Here is a 15,393-nt window from a genome sequence, read left to right on the forward strand (position 1 = left end):
AATTATTTCAACAATAATTGCTTTGGCTGAAAGCATCCTGGGGTCCAGGCAGGAAGGCCATTATATGCCATAATGCCTGGTTTACCTTCTGGGCAAAGAGGAACCATAACAACATCCAAGTGGAATATAAGGTGATAAGGTTTGGCCAGTAGTCACTACCATGGTGAATTTTAATCAGTAAAGATAAGGAAGTTCTGATGAGTATCCACTCTTACAAACACAGTAAATACACACTTTGGGAGTATTTGCACCTAAGAACACGATTCCTTACTTTCACTTGTTTTACACCATCCCTACAACTGTGTTAGGAACTTCAATCAATCAGTAACCCTTAAACCTTCTCCCACTTTTTAAACCTAATCATTAGCTTAAGTGCAGATTGCAGTTTGACCGGAAAATACAAAGTGCCTAGGTTTTCTTAGGAGGCTCCATAAATGCATGAAAGATTTTTAAGCAACCACAGTTTGCAGACAAGTCCCACCTTGGTCAGTCAATCCTCCTATCTCTTTCTCAACTCTTTATCTGATTCTGCCCAAGATTAGTTCCTTGGCGAAGATGCTGTTGTTTCTTGAGTTTATAGGCACGGATCTTGGAATTCTTTGTATACTTCTGCTCGGTACCTCAGTTTGGATTTGAGAGGCAATGAACCGTGCATGTTTTGTTCTGCCCCTGCATGTGAGTACTTTACTGGCAGCCAAGTATTTAAACAGATGCTTGCTTATGACCAAAGTACGGACTCTATGTTTTCACCTTAGGAACATATTGTCTTTCTTTTGATTGATTTATGAGATAGAGACAGTACAAGTGGAAGAGGGGCAGAGAAGAGGGAGAAAGAGAACCTCAAGCAGGCTCCACACCTAGCGCAGAGCCCATCATGAGGTTCAATCTCACGACCCTGAGATCATGACCTGAGCCATCCAGAGTTGGGACTCTTAACTGACTGGGCCACACAGGCACCCCAATTTTGTTGTTATCTTAAATGAAATAAACCTATGATTAGGGGGACAAAGGTCTAAAAATTAAGTGTAGATAGAATAATTTTAAGTTGGATTATGGAATTCTGGATGATTTTGCAACTGCCCGTTTCCCACTTTTTGGTTATGTCACAAAATTGTTTTCTAAATATTCATATAATTTTATATCAACATAAGAAAATATGGCATTTGGGAGGTCATATTAATAAAGAAGGTGCTATGAAAATAAAGAAGGGGCTAAGCCGTATCGTCTTGGAAAAGAAAAGCAAGAGATAAAGTACCTTCAGGGAATTGGAAGAAAAGAGCTGATACTAAGTTCCGGGAAACTTGTATCCAGTTGTGTCAGAATTTTTTTTTATGTCACTGATAGGAACTTACATAATTACCTCAATGTTGTATAAAAGCTATAACCTCTATGGCCAAGGATATGATGAAGTTATTAATAATTCATATTTATGTAACCTACACCCAAAGGTCAGTAAATTTCACAGAGCATAGATGCTGAGACTGGATTTCCATCAGTCTTCTTGGTCGTTCACAAATAGCTACACTGTCCTTGTTGTCAATGCACAATTTAAAGTGAAGCCATCCCCTTGCACATCAGCTTTATGACTGGCCTTTCTTAGCTGGCAGGAATTATTTTCCTGGCAGAACTACCTCGAACTCATACCCACCCAGGTCATAGAGTCAGATACCAAAATCCAACATGGTATGTTTGAAATCCATCTACTGAATTCAATCCACAGAACAAGCTACTGTCATTTCTTCCTTGAACCAAAAGCTCTTCCATTTGGTCATATCCCTCTTCAATCCACTCTCTGCTGGTAAATGGAATGAGTTTTGCCAAACCAAAATGTAGCAGGGAAAACAGATCTCAGGTAAGTGGATCTGTCTGGGTCATCTGAGAGCCAGAGGCCAAGATGGGATTAGACATCTGAGAAATTTGGGGATACTTCTTGCGGGGGACAGAGGGGGAGCCAACAGGGCTACTTAGGAAGAGGCTTCAGACTACAGTACAGGTCCAGTACCTCTGAAAGGACAGAAGGAAGAAACGGATGTCTAAAGCAAAGCTGACAAACAGACGCTGTGTGTCACGTGCATTCAACTCATACCCATTAACATGAATTACAAACTTGAATGTAACAAAAATTACAGTATTAGGATCAAAGAATGCTTACTGTTTCCCAGACACTGCAGTAAGCACTTAACCTATATTCTGGCATTTGATCTTCTAAGGCAGGTGTGGGTAAGGGCGTACCTATTCTACAAGGGATGAGACAGTGTGACAGGGAAATGGTGTGGCTGGCTCGAAGCCAGAGTCAATACATGCAGAGGCCAGGGTCATAACCAGCACTGCACATTCACCGATGTCGGGCTTCATATACTTGCCACCCTCCCAGTTCCCATCCTGTCAACACAAAGAATTAAATGTTTTAAAAATCACACACACACACACACACACACACACACACACACACACACACACACACGAGAAAGTCCATAAATAGGCAATGTAGCCTGAAAGGAGATGCCAACTATCCGGGAAGGTGGAAGGATGTTTCCCTGACAGAGCAGGAGGAGAGGGCAGAGTGAAAAGCTGCTGGCATAACCAACCGAGAGAAGCAAAGAGGTAGGTAGCAGGAAGAAATCAGAAACAAACACCTGAGCTAAGTCCCAGAAATAACCATCCATGGGTTTACCTACATGAGCAAAGCAATGTCACGCTCCTCACTGGAAAAATCAACGAGATCAAAGGGAGATTTCCAGGAAATGGAAAATAGGAAGAAGAGATACCAAAAGCCAGATGACGGAGACAAACCTAGCTCCCAAATTAGTGAATTATTTAACCTTTAATGAAAAGAATCTGAGGTTATAAATCAACTCATCCTATGATAGACGGATGCAATCAGAAATTTATGTAGCAAGTATAGAGTCACTCAGGGAGCAAGGAGTAATTTAATTATTAAATGAGAGTATCAAAAAATAAAACAAAAATGTGCATACCTTGCCAACAAATTAATACTTTAACAAGTCTCAGTTTAAGAAACTTAGGACAGGGGCACCATGGTGGCTCAGTCGGTTAAGCATCTGACCCTTGATTTTGGCTCAGGTCACGATCTCATGGTTCCTGAGTTTGAGCCCCGCATGAGGCTCTGCGCTGAGAGTAAGGAGCCTGCTTGGGATTCTCTCTCTCTGCCCCTCCCTTGCTTACATATGTGCTCTTTCTCAACATAAAATAAGTAAATAATTTTTAAAAAAGAAAGAAACTTAGGATATGACAGAAATACCAGATATAAGGAGGTGCAACAACTAATTGGTGCCCAGCCCCAGAAAGGACCTCCAGGTCGGTCAACCAGCAATCTTATCCTGACCTTCAGACAGCATGCCGTTCCCCACTAGTAGGTCAACGTTATCCATTCCCAAAAAAATATTTATCATGTCCACCTGACTTCAGCAGGCCATGAATTGTGTTAGGACATCTGGAAAAACGTGTGTGCCTTCCAAAATGCCCAGAGTAAACTCAGTCAAGAAGTTAACCATCTTCCTTCAAGGTAAAAATAAATGTGTGTTAAGAGACTGATTCTACTTTCTGTCACAGAAGGCTTTCACGCGGAGGAAAAGTCTGGCCTGTAACTGTGCTGTGTCCGGCCTGCACGGCCAAGACTCCTAAGGTGTTTTCAACACCATGTGATTTGTTTTAGCCGACTCACAGATTGGGAGATTTCTCATAGGAACCCGGATTTCCGGGATCTCTTAAATGATGGCCACCTCATGTGTAGCAACACCAGGGCCCAGTCCGCCTCCCTACTCCGTCCCTGAGTGTTTTCCCATTTGTCATCACCCTGGCCAGGCTGTTGTTCCATGTAAATGAGCTCAAGTCCATGAAGTGTCTCTTGAAATTAAGTCTTTCTTTACTTAAAATGTAAAACCTGAAAATAGATGCAAAGACCTAGCCGCATGCAGGCTGCAAAAGGTGGAGGAAATTCTTCCTTCTTTAATATGTAAATTGTGTCCTTAGAATGTGTGACTTGTTCACCTGTTCACGTCACCAGACCATCCTGGCTTTGGAGTTTGTGGCCCTGTCCTAAACTTTGCTAAAAATAAGGACGTCTAGGATTCCTGCCAAGGAGCCTTTGAGCTGGGAAGTAACGAAGACGAGTAATTTTATTTAAAGGGTTGCTTCTATAGCACAGCTCCACAGAATTAATTCTAGCAGAGCACTAAGTACATTATCTTGTTTTAGTTGGCTCCTATCTACAGCCTCCCAAGCAAACTAGGATTTCCTTTGAGGCTTGTAACAATTGTAGCTCAATTATCCAACATGCCTGGCACATCTTACCTACCTCGGAAGTGTGCTTTAAATGAATGAATGAGGGGCGCCTGGGTGGCTCAGTCGGTTGAGCGTCCGACTTCACCTCAGGTAATGATCTCACAGTCCTGTGAGTTCGAACCCCGCGTCGGGCTCTGTGCTGACAGCTCAGAGCCTGGAGCCCACTTTGGATTCTGTGTCTCCCCCTCTCTCTGCCCCTCCCCTGCTCATGCTCTGTCTCAAAAATAAATGAAAACATTAAAAAAATTTTAAAAATAAAAATGAATGGGTGAATACATCTGTTCTTTGATACATAGAAGATGAATATACAACAAAGGTTCAGAAGATAATAAATCACTGGCAAGCTTTTTAAACATCTTTCTTCACTTCCTTCCCTAGATATTCACAATGAAAACAAACACAAAATCCTTGGAGACAATATTTCCATAAATTTTTAATTTTGTTAAATTTTTAATCAGCATAAAAGCAGAGAACATTTTAGAATTTGTATATCGTAATTGCAATTTGATGTTAGAAATGTATATATTTCAAATTTTAGACTACTACAAAGTAGGAGTGGTTAATATGAAAGGCAAGGAATGGAACCCCAGGTCACAATTAATTCTGTTGCACAAAGAAACTGAGTTTTGCTGGAATGAAGCAATCTTTGAATTTGCTTCTCTCAGGAAGCATCTAGTTCTAAAGTTCTATAGGCTTGATTAGGCTTAAAAAAAATGCACGTATAGAGAAATAATATTAAGGACATTTGATATATCTGAACATGACAATCACCACCTTAAGAATATTGTCCAAAAAAAAGTACTCGAAAATACCAAACGATAACTTCCACCCACACCCAAAACTTAAATTGTTTTTTTCAATTATAATGGATCCAAAATTCACTTTCCTTTTTTTTTTCTGTTTTTTTCATGTAGCTTAAATTACTCCTATCTCTCTGTTATAGTTAATCGCTACTTTCTAACTTCACCAAGTTTTTGAGTGCTATGCCCAAAATAAAACGAAAAAATGTGGGGTTGCCTAGCAGAGGAAACTTGGGAGTTACTGTAATGATACATGTTTTCTGTCTTTCAGAAAACATTGTGAGGTCCATATTTAAGATATGCACTAAAGAAGAACTTCCACTAAGTGTTTTCTGCTGAAGAACCTTCTTACTTTTATTATAAGTACAGCTCTTTATCATTTTGCATCAACTTGATTTAACTTGTTTCCAAATGATGAAAAATAACCACCATGGCAATAGCTTCCCTACATATGTGCTATGTAATAACTTCAAGGAAATTAAGAATGTCTCATTGACAGTATTTTGGGAGAAAATTGAGTGTGAATACGTGTAGGTCTGTAATTTTCTAAACCAGTCTTAGGCAGCTGTGGCTAACCAGTCAGCCTAAAAATGGCTTGTAACAACCATGCACAGCTGTGGTATGCCCACACCTACCTCTTCATTTTCAACTGCAGTGGAAATAATTCAGTAGAAAATTTCCAAGCAAATATAGATGCTAAAGCTAATTTAGTCATTCTAGATTTTCATCTTCTGTTGGAAGACATATTAATTTTTCCTATTAGAAATAGTGCTATTGTTACAGTGAGTAGAAAATTATTATTCTTCAATGTTTCCAATTTTTCACACTATAGTCTATATTTGGATCTACCCAACCCTGAAATTTTTAATTCCAATTTATAAGTAGGGATTTTTGGAAAACTGTTATAAAGTATTTTGCCGATTGGTTATGTTAACTTTAACGTTTAAGGCGGTTATCCAAATTGTACTTTCCAAGAACATACTTTATGTTACCTGAACCAAACAAGCATTTCATTATAATTCCTGAACAATGTTATAATTTCACCGATGAGAGAACATTCTAGTCAATATATATAGTTTCAACATTACAGATATGAAACCCGCCACTAAAATACTGGTAGCTGGCACCATCTCATAAGGTAATGACAAAGGAGGGGCGCCTGGGTGGCTCAGTCGGTTGAGCGTCCGACTTTGGCTCAGGTCATGATCTCTCAGTCTGTGAGTTCGAGCCCCATGTCGGGTTCTGTGTGGACAGCTCGGAGCCTGGAGCCTGCTTCAGATTCTGTGTCTCCCTCTCTCTCTCTCTCTGCCCCTCCCCCATTCATGCTCTCTCTCTCTCTCTCTCTCTCACTCTGTCTCTCTGCCAAAAATAAATAAACATGAAAAAATATTTAAAAAAAAAGATAATGACAAAGGAAATGTTTTTTTTTTTAAATATGGAGTGTATCTGTTCTAAAAACTATGATGACAGTCATTTAAGTAGAATATTTTGTGAGAAATTTTAGTATTCGGATTTTGGATATGGGGCACCTGAGTGTCTCACTCAGTTAAGCATCTGACTGGTTAAGCATCCGACCTCGGCTCAAGTCATGATCTCACGATTCATGGGTTTGAGCCCCGTGTGGGGCTCTGTACTGACAGCTCGGAGCCTGGAGCCTGCTTCGGATTCTGTGTCTCCTCTCTCTGCCCCTCCCCTGCTTGTGCTGCCTCTCTCTCTCTCTCTTCCTCAAAAAAAAAAAAAAATAAATAAATAAATAAAAAAGAAGTGTGAATACATATATATAAAAAGACTGGCTCTAAATATTTTGTGTGGAACATTGGGTTTAATTAATATATTTTAAAATCTGGTTACGAATTTACTTGCAAAACATGATGTCAATGATCTCTAGGACTCATTGTTTAAACAGCTCAAAAGTTTCCTTCCAAATATAGTTATGGGCCTGTGAGTTTCCCAAGGTTTAAAAAAAAAATGAGTTTGGGGATATCTAATACTTGAAGCTAACTCTAGCCAAAAGTAAGACTTGAGTAAACCATAGAGGAGGTGTGATTTTGCCAAATCAAATCCCATATGCCTTATTCAAGGAACAAGTGCATTTGGGTAAAAGTAGTAGATAAAGGATTTACAATGTCATTTACAAAAATTAATTTGTACATAAAAATATTTAAAAAAAATTTTAATGTTCATTTATTTTTGAGAGAGAGAGAGAGAGAGAGAGAGAGGAGAGGGAGGGAGAGAGTGAGAGAGGGAATGCAAGCAGGGGAGGGGCAGAGAGAGACGGAGGCACAGAATTCGAAGCCGGCTCCAAGCTCTGAGCTGTCAGCACAGAGCCTGACACGGGGCTCGAACTCACAAACTGTGAGATCATGACCTGAGCTGAAGATGGATGTTCAACTGACTAAGCCACCCAGGAGCCCCCCAAGTATTTGGTTTTAAAGACATATCACAGGACCAAGGCCCCATTCACAGTAGTCTGTGAATACTTATAAGATGATGTACACACATATCTTTTGTTTCATAATGTACTAACCAAAGGCATGAATGGGTGAATAAGTTTTTATTGACTACAAGGGTAATAATTGTGTTATTTCTCAGAGATGGTAAAATTAAAATGTTTAATATTAAATAGAAAATGCTTATTAAAAATAAAACCAACAAGAATGTTTAGTTGGAAAAGACCAATCTTATTCCAGAAACTCAGCACCATTGTCTGAGAAGGGGAGACAAAGGGGTCTTTTTTGCTTTGCCCTTTCCTGCAAGGACAAAATCAATGAGAAGCTTCATCTGACTTTTTTTTTCCACCTCTAACTTAGAAATCACCGATAAACTGTGAAAATATGCCTTTATTTTTCAACTGCCTGCATCTGTTACTAAATTGAGCCTAAAATCCTACAGAAATAGTGCTTTCAGCAATTATTGTGAGATTATGTCCCTTTGTTGTCCTGATGAAGGACTTAGGTTCTTTTGGCCAGACATGGATTTCACAACACACTTTAGCTGGATCTATTATAATGTTAATGATATGTATAATCTTCCCTGTAGTTATTTTAAAATATCGCTGGTCATAAAATTATCATATACCAGAAAGTAAAAAAAAAAAAAAAAAAAAAAAAAAAAAGGTAGACTGCATGAGCCAATGACCATTTGCCATCAATTCAGATTCCACATAAATGTGCTTAGTAAGAGTTTTTTTATTCTTTTTCTTTTTAATGGGTTCAACTATTCAACGACCTGAATTATACTTTTATTTCCACCTGAGATTCCCAGGGCACAAGGACTCTTCCTTAATTTTGGGTCTCAGTGTTTTGGGTAGTGCTTGCATAGACCCCATTCTGAAAGCGTGTTAATTACACAAGTACAGGTTTGTAAAATGTGAATGTTTGGCTACTGGAAACAGGATTCATATTCAAAAGCCTGTTCATATCTAAAATGCTCCCTGTGCCTTCATTCGTGTGTTTGTGAATACATGAATAGAAGCCAGCTAAAGAATTCTAGATATATGAACTAGTTAAATTAACAAACTCGTCCACATTTGTGGAAAAAATAGTCTTCCCTCTAAAACTAACCATGGCAGTAGACCACCATGAGGTGTACAGATAAGTCACAACAAAAACAAGACATGTGATCTCTGCATTGTGCCATGTGAAATCAAATCAATGCAACGCAAGCTGGTGCAGCCACTCTGGAAAACAGTGTGGAGGTTCCTGAAAAATTTAAAAAGAGAACTACCCTATGACCCAGCAATTGCACTATTAGGAATTTATCCAAAGGATACAAAAATGCTGATTGAAAGGGGAACATGAATCCCAATGTTTATAGCGGAACTATTGACAGCAAATTATGGAAAGAGCCCAAATGCCCATTGACTCACAAATGGATAAAGAAGTGGTGTATGTATATGTATATACATATACACACATATGTATGTGTGTACACACACACACACACACACACACACACACACTGGAATATTACTCAGTGATCAAAAAGAATGAAATCTTGGCATCTGCAACAACATGGATGGAACTAGAGTGAGCCGTGTTAGGTGAAATAAGTCTGAGAAAGACAAATATCATATGATTTCACTTGTAGAATTTATGAAACAAAACAGATGAACGTACAGGAAGGGAAGCAAAAATAAGATAAAAATGAGAGGGGCAAACCCTAAGAGACTCTTGAATACAGAGAACAAACTGGGGGTTGCTGGAGGGGTGTTGGGTGCGGGATGGGCACCATGGATGATGGGCGTTAGGGAGGGTACTTGAGATGAGCACTGAGTGTTATATGTAAATGAGCAATCACTAAATTCTACTCCTGAAATCATTATTATACCATATGCTAACCAACTGGGATTTAAATTTAAAAAAATAAACAGAAAAATGAACTCAAAGCAAAACAAAAATAAAAACCTTTACATTCATGAGCCTTTGTTACAAAATGTAACCTAAATGAAGCTTTTTATGATCCAATAACATATACACTTTAAAATATTGTTTCAATATCGACTATACATAAAGCATTCTTAATGACCTCCATAATATTAGTTAAGTGAAACTTCATTTTAGTAGCATGCTTCATCAGTAACTATCAGGAAAAAAAATGGCTCCTAGAGAACAAAGTTCTTCAAAATATACCCATAATTTATCATAGGATATAATCTGGCCAGAATGCATTAACGAGTAGGTGCAGGGTTCAGTCTCCCATTCAACAAATATTTATGGAGCACCAACTCTCAACCAGCATGGCCAAGAACCTCTTCCAAGGTTACTTAGGATTCTCCTGAGCATACAGTTAATGTCTCCTATGGCAATTAAAAGATGAAGGCGATTCTCATTAATTCCACAAGTAACTGGTGTCACTATACTCTTGTTTATGTCATGATGTCATTCTACAAAGTGGCAATAACAGTTTGCATCAATGTTAAACCTGAGGTAAGAAACGGGGAACTTCAGAAATCTACATCCCGGGTCGCAAAACCATCCCCACTATTTATCATCTGTTTATGGGACATTTGGCAGGTCATTTCCCTTATCTTCAGGGAGGCATCAGGGTGCAGAGGAAAAGCATGCACTTTGCTGTCAAACCAACTTCCAGAGTGAAAGCTGCCTCCATTACTAACTAGCTCTGACATGTTGTGTAACCTGTTTGAACCCTATTTCCCTTGATGATAAAATAAGAAGAAAATTGTCTACCTGCAAGTGTTGTTCTGAAGATGCAAACTATATTGATTTGCAGGGACAAGGGTCCTGTTTCTTGATTTTCTTCTTTTCTTGTACTCCAGACCCACCTATAACCATTCTTGTTGACCTTTTCCTTCAACTACTGCCTTGGTCCCAAGCCATCTGGGTCTCTCAACTAGGCAAGCTCATAGCCTTCTGTTGGCAAGCTCATTCCTCTGTATTTCCCCTTGTCAACCACAGTGGCTTTTAAGTATATAAATCAGATATTCCTACACCGTATGACCAAGTTCGCAAATCTGTGCGCTTCCGTCCACGTCCACCAGCACATCCTCAGTCCAAGCTTCCATTCTATCTTGGATGGGCACTGGCAATTACTCATTAAGTGACCTTCCCACATCCATTCGTACGATTGGACTGTGTCTTCTCTTCATATCTCTCTCGTCTCTCTTCACAGACACGGACACGGGCCAAAAGGGGAGAGAGGACCCCAGTGCTCTGTGAAATGTGCCCTCCGTGGCCCTCAGGCTCATCCTGTCCCAGTCTCTACCCAACCTGGGCTCCAAACACTTCCCAGCCCCTCGACCCAAGCAGCCAGCTTCCTTTTGCCTTGAGGGTTTACCTGGAGTCCCTCTCCTCATTCTCGTTCTTTTCTCCCAAATTCACCCCTGTTCATCCGTCAGTCGATAGAAGATGTCTTTCCTCATTTCACTGCCTGGACTAGATAATCTCTTCTCGGTGAATCTTCTCATAGCATTCCCCCCATAGTCCTTAACATGGTTGCAAAGTATGTATATATATCAAAGTGTGTGTGTGTATATATATATATATATACACATATATATATACACGTGTGTGTGTATATATATGTGTATATATATATATATACACACACACACACACACACACACACACATATACATACATTCATTCACATAGTGTTTGATTGAGGACTCTCTCCCACTATACCAAGAGAGCAAGGACCACATCTGAGGTTTCCTTTTGGTATCGTGGAGGTATCACTGTATACCACACGTGTTGAGCTTCAATTGTATACGTAGGTACTCACGTTTTTGTTTTGTTTTATTTTTCGCAAAGTATAATTAACATTCAGAGTTTATCACTTTCAGGCGTAGAACATACTAAGTCAACAACTCTATACATTACTCAGTAGTGACCACAAGAAGTGTGGTACCCATCTATCACCAAACAGCATCATTACCATCTTATTGGCTAATTTCCTATGCTGTATATTTCTCTCACTTATTTAACTTCTGTGAGTCTGTGCCTCTCAATCCCCGTTATCTACTTCACTGACCCCTTCACTTCCCACTGGCAAACACCAGTTTGTTCTCTGTATTTAAGAGTTTTTTTTTTTTTTTTTTGGTGGGGGAGGAGCTCTTCTCTTTTGTCTATATTGAATCAAATTCTACATATGAGTGAAACCATATGGTATTTGCCTTTCTTTGACTTATTTCACTTAACATTATGCCCTCTAGGGGCATCCATGTTGCAGCAAATGGCGGGATACAATTTTTTTTTTTATGGCTGAGTAATATTCCACTACACTCCCCCCAACATTTTCCTTATCTGTTCATATATGAATGGACACTTGCATTGCTTATGTAACTTAGCTATTATAAATAATGTTGCACTAAACATAGGGGTGCATGTATCTTTTTGAATTAGCATTTAATTTTATATATACGTACTTGTATGTTTTGTAAATGAAAAAAATACATAAAATAATTGCTTTCAGTTTTAATTGCCCAAAGATGGAACATGACTCCCTGAAATTTAACTCAACTTTTTATAAATATATGTTAATATTTATCCACATGCATCCCAATTCAAATATTAAAATACTTACAGAAATTTACCTAAGTGTTAATACTTTAATTTTTTAATTAATAATTTTTTTTGACATTTATTTATTATTGAGACACAGAGCATGAGCATGGGAGGGACAGAGGCAGAGAGGGAGAAACAGAATCCGAAGCAGGCTCCAGGCTCCGAGCTGTCAGCACAGAGCCCGACGTGGGGCTGGAACTCATGGATCGTGAGATCATGACTTGAGCCAAAACTGGATGCTTAACAGACTGAGCCCTCCAGGCGCCCCCGAACAATCTAGTTTTATCTCACATGTTTTTCCACATGGTTTTAGTTACATACTTCAGTTACGATTAAACGTATTTGTCAAGAATTAACCAGATGATTATTTAGATTTATGCATGTGTAAATCCCCAAAGCTCTCAGCTAAATTTTCTAATTCAATAAACACAGTGTGAACCTATCTCCATGGTGACAGGTATTAAATCACAAATTTTTATTTCTTTAGTAGTGCCTTGCTTATAAAGAATAGGTCAAGGATTACATGATAATTTGTATATTTACATATAACATGCACAAAATATACACTAATGTTCTCTGTTCCTTTAGTTTCCTTTCGTACTGATTTTATTTCTCAATTTCAGATTTCCCTTTGAAAGGATCGGAGTCAAATGTACCAGGTGAGCGGGGGAAATTCACCCAGTGGACAGTTAAGCACTTCAGACTGGCTGACTTTGGAGTTGTCTTCATGGCAGATCTTATCACTTATCCTAATAAGGATGCCCCCACATATTTTGGAGCTTCTCCCTTAGAATTAGCTGCTGAGCCTGTGACACTTGCTCTGAGTGCCCCCTCTAAGCGGCGAATCTTCTTTTTCTGAGGGTTTTGGTTTCTGACATAGATGAACGACTCAGTTATTCATCTGAGCTCTCAGGATTCAGGAAGCCCCTGACCACCCATTTCTTCCTCTCACTTGCTGCCCACTTGGCCAGCTGGCCATCCACAGCCTGTCCAGTGTGCAGCGTGGTGTGCCCTCAGACAGGAACCGGGATCTTTTCTTCCTCAGCAGGTGAGTCACGCTCATTATTCACAGCCCAGTGTAGACTTCACTTCCTCTCTAAAGGTTTTTCCCTGAACTCACAATAAGGAGGACAAATTACTCCCTCCGAGCGCTGCCTCATTGTACCCTCTTGGAGCATTTCCACGTGTATCTTATTTTATTTGCCTACACTTGACTGAAAGCTCACTGAGAATAAAGAATAGGTCTTTAGAACTACATCCCCTGACTTGCAAATTCTCTGGCTCATGGCAGACCCTGAATAAATATGCATTTAATGAATAAATATGGTAAACTTATCCAGTCACAGGAAACAAGCATAGGTTCAATTACAGCTCTCAGTGGCCAGAGAAAAATCGAATGGATCCAGTTTCCCAGCAAGTTTTGGACTTCAGGGATCACATACTTGGTGAACCAAGAACTTGGCCATAGAACTGACCATTAATCAATGCCCATAAAAAAAGCCTACTTTGCAAGAGCTCACAATTTAACTCAAAGATTGTTTCCAGCATTTTTTCCACCTATGTTCAAAGTTTCTCATATTTTACCATAAGATGGAACAAAAAAGCATTTTTAAAGGGAGTAAATGGTGTTCTCCAATGTGAATTTAATAAGCACAGACCGTTTCAAAGACATTTAGAATATTATTCATTTTCTATATTGTTTTAAAATCTATTACTATAAGCTGGAGTGGAGGCATAACAGAAAGCCCATTTGACTAGATTTTTTCAGTTATTTTGCAAAAAACTTTGTAAAAATATTAAATCAATATACTGAATTATAATGACTTCCAAAAGAACACCTTCTCATTAATCACACTGAAAAATATACATATTTAAACATTTTAAAAATTTTTTAATGTTTATTTTTGAAAGAGAGAGACAGGGCATGAGTGGGAGAGGAGCAGAGAGAGAGGAAGACACAGAATCGGAAGCAGGCTCCAGACTCTGAGCTGTCAGCACAGAGCCTGATGCAGGGCTTGAACTCATGAGCTGTGAGATCATGACCTGAACCGAAGTCGGGTGCTTAACCGAGTCACCCAGGTGCCCTTGAAAAATATATATTTGAATGATTATCATGTATAAGCAAGTTTGAGACACTGAAAGGAATTTCTAGAATTCCATACAAATAGGTTACAAAGGGCAGGGGAGATAACATCTAGAAAAAGCTCTACATAAAAAAAAAAGAAAAAGTGCTGTATGTATATGTCATGAACAGGTGAGTTCAGAAAGAAGAATTTGAGGTTGTTCTGAGGCAATCAGGAAACTCTTCATGAAGGTGGTTATCTTCAAATCTGTGTTTTAAGGACATCTCTGTAGGAAAACTTTCTGGAGAATTCAGTGTCCCGATGCCAATCTGAGTTCTCAGTCTTCAATCCATCACTTCCCTGTTCTGTGTTTCCATCCAATTCTATGATTCGAATCTCAGTTAAAATTTTTTTCAACTGCATAAATCTGCCTAATTTGTATAAATTTGCTAACTGTATAACTAAGTATATAACTCTGAGGATATAGCTGTACCTACATTTTTTAGGTTGGTATTTGTAAAAGCGTATTTTATTTTTAATGATCTGATGTATCGCTCTATCCCTGTGAGCTGTAATATAGCTTTACAGTAATAACTTAGTTCATTACATACCTGAATGTGTTTTTTTTTTTTTGGTGTGTGTGTGTGTGTGTACAGAGAGACCCAAAGAAAAACAAAATATTTAGTTCGTTTCTCTAAATAACTCATATGGCACTTACTATATACCCGGTACTGCTTTAACCCTTAATGTACTGCTAAGTCATAAATACTGTTTCAGTCACCTTCCAGGTGAAGAAACAGAGGCACAGAGAAGGTATGGAAATTCCCTAACATCACACAAATACTGGGTGGCAAGGCCCACGTTCAGGGTCAGGGAGTCAGGTTCCAGAGTCTGAGTCCATAGCCACATCTGAGGTCTCACACAAGTTGCTCAACTTCCCTCCGCCATATCTTACCCACACCAACTAGCTCTCCCCTGGCTTCTCCAGCCGTACCATTAAATGAGTCTTCTGCTTAGCTTAACAAAAAGGCAACCTGTCTTCTGAAGCCAGTGTTACAACTCCCTGTAGCTGCCCCCAATTACATCATCCAAAACGAGTCTCTTTCTCTTTGGTGTTCTCCTAACACTGGATATCCTCATGATGGCATTAATTATATCTCGCTCTCTTGTACGTCACATCTGCTCCAAACTGGATTTTCA

Source organism: Panthera tigris, chromosome B1 (assembly GCF_018350195.1).
Source record: "Panthera tigris isolate Pti1 chromosome B1, P.tigris_Pti1_mat1.1, whole genome shotgun sequence".
Lineage (NCBI taxonomy): Eukaryota > Metazoa > Chordata > Mammalia > Carnivora > Felidae > Panthera > Panthera tigris.